This window comes from Physeter macrocephalus, chromosome 14, assembly GCF_002837175.3.
Source record: "Physeter macrocephalus isolate SW-GA chromosome 14, ASM283717v5, whole genome shotgun sequence".
NCBI lineage: Eukaryota > Metazoa > Chordata > Mammalia > Artiodactyla > Physeteridae > Physeter > Physeter macrocephalus.
Genome location: NC_041227.1, coordinates 62,202,648 through 62,208,827, shown reverse-complemented (window position 1 = coordinate 62,208,827; position 6,180 = coordinate 62,202,648). Strand labels below are relative to the sequence as shown.

General features: G+C 41.9%; 1 protein-coding gene across 28 annotated transcripts in view; it reads left to right on the top strand.

Moving 5' to 3' along the window:
- DNAH3 (dynein axonemal heavy chain 3) overlaps positions 1-6,180 on the top strand; it is a 249,724-nt gene that overhangs the window by 45,254 nt on the left and 198,290 nt on the right. The gene's annotated exons all lie outside the window — the stretch shown is intronic.

The window sequence follows — 6,180 nt, the reverse complement described above, 5'->3', positions numbered from 1 at the left end:
AACATTTAGAGAGAGCTAACAGCCATTCTTCTCAAACTCTTCCAAAAAATTTCAGAGGCAGGAACACTCCCAAACTCATTCTACAAGGCCACTGTCACCTTGATACCAAAACCAGACAAAGATACTACAAAAAAATGTAATTGCAGACAAATATCACTGATGAATATAGATGCAAAAATCCTCAAGAACAAACTAGTAAACAGAATCCAACAACACCTTAAAAGGATCATAATCCATGATCAAGTGGGATTTATTCCAGGGATGCAAGGATTCTTCCATATATGCAAATCAATCAATGTGATACACGATATTAACAAACTGAAGAATAAAAACCATATGATCATCTCAATAGATGCAGAAAAACTTTTGACAAAATTCAACACCCATATATGGTTAAAAACTCTCCAGAAAGTGGGCATAAAGGGAACCTACCTCAACATAATAAAGGCCATATATGACACACCCACAGCAAACATCATTCTCAGCGGTGAAAGACTGAAAGCATTTCCTCTAAGATCAGGAACAACACAAGGATGTCTACTATTATTCAACATAATTTTGGAAGCCCTAGCCACGGCAATGAGAGAAGAAAAAGAAATGAAAGGAATATAAATTGGAAAAGAAAAAGTAAGACTGCCACTATTTACAGATGACATGATACTGTACATAGATAATCCTAAAATGCCACCAGAAAACTTCTAGAGCTAAGCAATGAATTTAGTAAGGTTGCAGAATACAAAATTAATGCACAGAAGTCTCTTGCATTCCTATACACTAACAAGGAAAGATCAGAAAGAGAAGTTAAGGAAACAATCCCATTCACCATTGCAACAAAAAGAATAAAATACCTAGGAATAAACCTACCTAAGGAGGTAAAAGAACTGTACTCAGAAAACTATAAGACACTGATGAAAGAAATCAAAGATGATACAAACAGATGGAGAGAGATATACCATGTTCTTGGATTGGAAGGCTCAGTATTGTCAAAATGACTATACTACCCAAAGCAATCTACAGACTCAATGCAATCCCTATCAAACTACCAATGGCATTTTTCACAGAACTAGAACAAAAAATTTCACAATTTGTATGGAACCACAAAAGACCCCGAATAGCCAAAGCATTCTTGAGAAAGAAAAACGGAGCTGGAGGAATCAGGCTCCCTGACTTCAGACTATACTACAAAGCTACAGTAATCAAGACAGTATGGTACTGGCACAAAAACAGAAATATAGATCAATGGAACAGGATAGAAAGCCCAGAGATAAACCCACACACATATGGTCACCTTATCTTTGATAAAGGAGGGAAGGATATACAGTGGAGAAAAGACAGCCTCTTCAATAAGTGGTGCTGGGAAAACTGGACAGCTACATGTAAAAGAATGAAATTAGAACACTCACTAACACCGTACACAAAAATAAACTCAAAATGGTTTAAAGATGTAAATGTGTAAGACTGGACACTTAGAGCACTCTTTGACATAAATCACAGCAAGATCTTTTTTGACCCACCTCCTAGAGTGATGAAAATAAAAATGAAAATAAACAAATGGGACCTAATGAAACTTAAAAGCTTTTGCACAGCAAAGGATCTATGGTTAGCTAATCTATGACAAAGGAGGCAAGGATATACAATGGAAAAAAGTCTCTTCAATAAGTGGTGCTGGGAAAACTGGACAGCTACATGTACAAAAAGACAACCCTCTGGATGGGAGAAAATATTTGCAAATGAATCAACAGACAAAGGATTAATCTCCAAAATATATAAACAGCTCATGCAGCTCAATATCCAAAAAACAAACAACCCAATCAAAAAATGGGCAGAAGACCTAAATAGGCATTTCTCCAAGAAGACATACAGATGGCCAAGAGGCACATGAAAAGCTGCTCAACATCACTAATTATTAGAGAAATGCAAATCAAAACTACAGTGAAGTATCACCTTACACTGGTTAGAATGGGCATCATCAGAAAATCTATAAACAACAGATGCTGGAGAGGGTGTGGAGAAAAGGGAACTCTCTTGCACTGTTGATGGGAATGTAAATTGATACAGCCACTATGGAGAACAGTATGGAGGTTCCTTAAAAAACTAAAAATATAAAAGAGAAAAACAAATATCATATGTTAACGCATATATGTGGAATCTAGAAAAATGGTGCAGATGAACCAGTTTGCAAGGCAGAAATAGAGACACAGATGTAGAGAACAGACATATGGACACCAAGGGGGGAAAGTGGCGGGGGTGGTTGTGGTGGTGGTGTGATGAATTGGGAGATTGGGATTGAGATATATACACTAATATGTGTAAAATAGATAACTAATAAGAATTTGCTGTATTAAAAAAATAAAATAAAATTCAACAACAACAAAAAAAGAATTTAGTTGGAATTGGTAGAAAATGGAGTGGGCAGAATTAGAAATAACATTTCTTATATATAGCCTTTTGTGTTTTTAATACATTGTAAGATTTTTACCCTAAGGATGGTATTGTTGACAGTGGCATATTGAAAGCCACATTTTATATTGGTTCCAATATTTAAATGGAAATCCGAATTGACTTTTATGTGAATTTATTCCTGTAAATCGATGCTGAAGGACATTGGAGTGTGGATCATCAAAAAGTTTTTAGCTTTTGTAAATGAAGTTGTAATCAACAATTGTAAAAAAAAAAAAAAAAAAAAGAAGCAAGGTAAAACAACCACAACAGCAAAACAAAACAAAACAAAAAGCTGGAAAAGGCCTTGGCTGTGTAGAGGTTGGGGGGCTTAGGTCTGGCCGGGGCTTAGGTGGGGGCAGGGCCTAGGCTTAGGACCAGAGTGGAGGTAAAAGGCAGGGGGTGGGGGGTAGTGCCTAGGCTCAGTGCAGCCAGAGGGGGCCTTGGAGTGCTGAGGATCAGGCCTCGGACCTCAGCAGGCCCCTTGGGGCCAGAGTGGGCAGGGGAAACGCTGGCCCGTTTCCTTCTGATCCTCCTTATCCCCCGAGTGTCTCTCTCCCTTCCTGCTGGCTGATCTCACTTTGGATGGGTCCCTCCCAAGCGAGTGTGGGAACCCCTCCCCTCCCCCAGCTTCCCATTAGGGGCACTGACCCAGTCTACGCTCTACTTTTCCTCCCCTTCCCTTTCTCCCACTCCCCAGGGCCCAGCTGCAGGAAGGGGCCTCGGAGGGCAGAGGCAGACCCTGGACCTCAGCAGGCTCCCCAGGCCCAAGTGGGTGGGGGAAACGCTGGCTGTGTTCCCTTCTGATCCTCCGATCCCCAGAGGGTCTCTCCTCATCCCCACTGATCCCCTCGCTGCGAGTGTGTCCCTCCAGGCATGGGAGCCCCTCCCCTCCCCCAGCCACCCCTCAGGGGCACCTGTCCTGTTCAGCTTCCACTTCTCCTTCCCCCTCCCCCCACATCCTACCCAGTTGCTTGGGGGTTCCTCCTGTCCCCTTAGGTGTCCAAGGTCCCCCACCAGCACCTGGTAGGTGCCCTAGTGGTGAGGACACATGAACTCCGTGTCCTCCTACTCCACCATCTTGACTCCCCCCGCCTTTACTTTTATATAGAACACTTCATTCTTGTCACTGCTGATCACCAAACGTGTGGAGGATTTTCTCCACACCACACAATTCTGTAACACCAGCTAGGTACCCTACAATTCAACTTAATTCTGACACTGTCTACCCAGAGATAGCATCAGCTTGCACAGGTTAAGGGCTCAGTCCTATAAAACCGCCCCCCATTACTTCAGACGCCAGTCACAAGTCCAGGTTGTCATCTTGCTTCTGATCAGCCAGCTATAGATTGAAGGTTCCAATGACCCCCTTCTTGGGTTTGATTAATTTGCTCCAAGCTTCTAATCATGGCTCGGTGTTTCTGGTGACCCACTCCTCATCCAGGAGCCATCTAGGAGCCCACCCTGAGTCACCTCACTAGAAAAAAAGATACTCTTATTATCCATGAAATTACAGGGGTTTCATGGGCTCTGTGCTAGGAACCTGGGGCAGACACCAATATATATTTTTCCTTTATTTCACAGTGGGTCTGCTACCACTCTTCTGGGCCCTTGCAAGAAGCTGATAGGTTAGCCACATGATATTTACTCTATGCTTTCTCATACAAAAGGGAAGAAGAATGGATTCTTATCAGAGGTAGTCTATCACACTGAGAGGATCTACCTATATTAGGCTAGGCTACATGCTGTAACAAAGAGACCCAAGATGTCATGATTGAAAATAATAGTTTATTCTTGCTCGGGATAGCTCCAGATTGGCGGGGAGACATATTGTGTGCATTCAAAGACTCAAGGAGATGGTGACTTTACATCTTTAACATATAGCCTTCAAGGTCATTCTAAGTGTTGATATCCTAGACTGTTGGCAGGAAGAAAGAGCATGGAGGAATATGCAAGGACAGTTTCATGTGCTGTACCTGAAAGTGATACTTATCACTGCTTCCTACTTCCCACTGACTGGAACTCAATCACATGACCATACCTAATATGGACTGAATTGTGTCTCCCCCAGATTCATATGTTGAATCCTGTCTTAGTCCATTCAGGCTGCTATAACAGAGTACCATTGGCTGAGTAGCTTATAAACAATAGAAATCTATTTCTAACAGTTCTGGTGGCTGGGAAGTCCAAAATCAAGGCTCTAGCAGATTTGTTGTTTGTTGAGAGCCTGCTTCCTTGTTCACAGACCACCATCTTCTCATTGTATCCTCACATGGAAGAATGGGTGAGGGGTCTCTGGGGTCTCTTTTATAAAAACACTAATCCCATTCATGAGCGCATAGCCCTCATGACCTAATTATCTCCCAAAGGCCACCTCAAAATAACTGTTACAGGCTTGAGGCACAAGGGGAAGGGGAAGCTGGGACAAAGTGAGAGAGTAGCACTGACATATATACACTACCAAATGTAAAATGGATGGCTAGTGGGAAGCTGTTGCATAGCACAGGGAGATCAGCTCGATGCTTTGTGATGACCTAAAGGGGTGAGAAAGGGAGGGTGAAAGAGAGGCTCAAGAGGGAGGGGATATGGGGATATATGTATACATATAGCTGATTCACTTTGTTGAGAAAGGGAGGGTGAAAGAGAGGCTCAAGAGGGAGGGTATATGGGGATATATGTATACATATAGCTGATTCACTTTGTTGTTGTACAGCAGAAACTAACACAACATTGTAAAGCAATTATACTCCAATAAAGATAAAAAATTTTTAAAAATACTGTTACATTAGGGATTAATTTCAACATACAAATTTTGGGAATACACAAACATTCAGTCTGTAGCAAAGCACTAATGCCCTATGTGACTGTATTTGGAGACAGGGCCTATAAGGAGATAATAAGACTAAAGGAGGTAAAAGGATGAGGCCCTAATCCAGTAGGGTTGGTGCCCTTACAAGAAGAGAAACAGACAGCTTCTTTCCTCTCCACCATGTGAGGACACAGCGAAAAGGCGGCTATCTGCAAGCCAGGAAGAGAGCCTTCACTAGGGACCAAATAGGTCAGTACCTTGACCTTGGACTTCCCAGCCTCTAGAACTATGAGAAAATATATTTTTTGTTGTTTAAACCACCTAGTCTATAATATTTTATTATGGTAGTCCAAACTGACTGGTAAAATACTCAACTAAAAATACAGAGGAGGCTGGGAAATATAATCCAGCTCTGAGTCCAAAAGTGGAGAATACTATGAATCCATGTAGCACAATAGATAAGTTTTCTGTATAGCAAGTTTCTGAATTGTATAAAAATTCATTTCTAAAATCCCAGCATCATCTGTTAAGATGTTTTAATAATTTTCTCATCAGTTTGATACAATTAGCTTCATTGTGGAGGGGTCTCCACACATTAAGAAGGAATATCAAGGACTGAAAACATTGAGAGGAGTGGTGTTTATCTATCTATAGTGTATGACCATCAACATGTAATGACCAATTAATAATAACAAAAACTATTATAGCTATTATTGCTAACATTTCTTGAGGGCTGCTAGGCATGTGCTAGGCATGGATATATTGCAAATAATTTGTTCCTAATTGTAGTTAAAATGCTGAAGACTGGGGCTTCCCTGGTGGCGCAGTGGTTGCACGTCCGCCTGCTGATGCAGGGGAACCGGGTTCGCGCCCCGGTCTGGGAGGATCCCACATGCCGCGGAGCGGCTGGGCCCGTGAGCCATGGCCGCTGA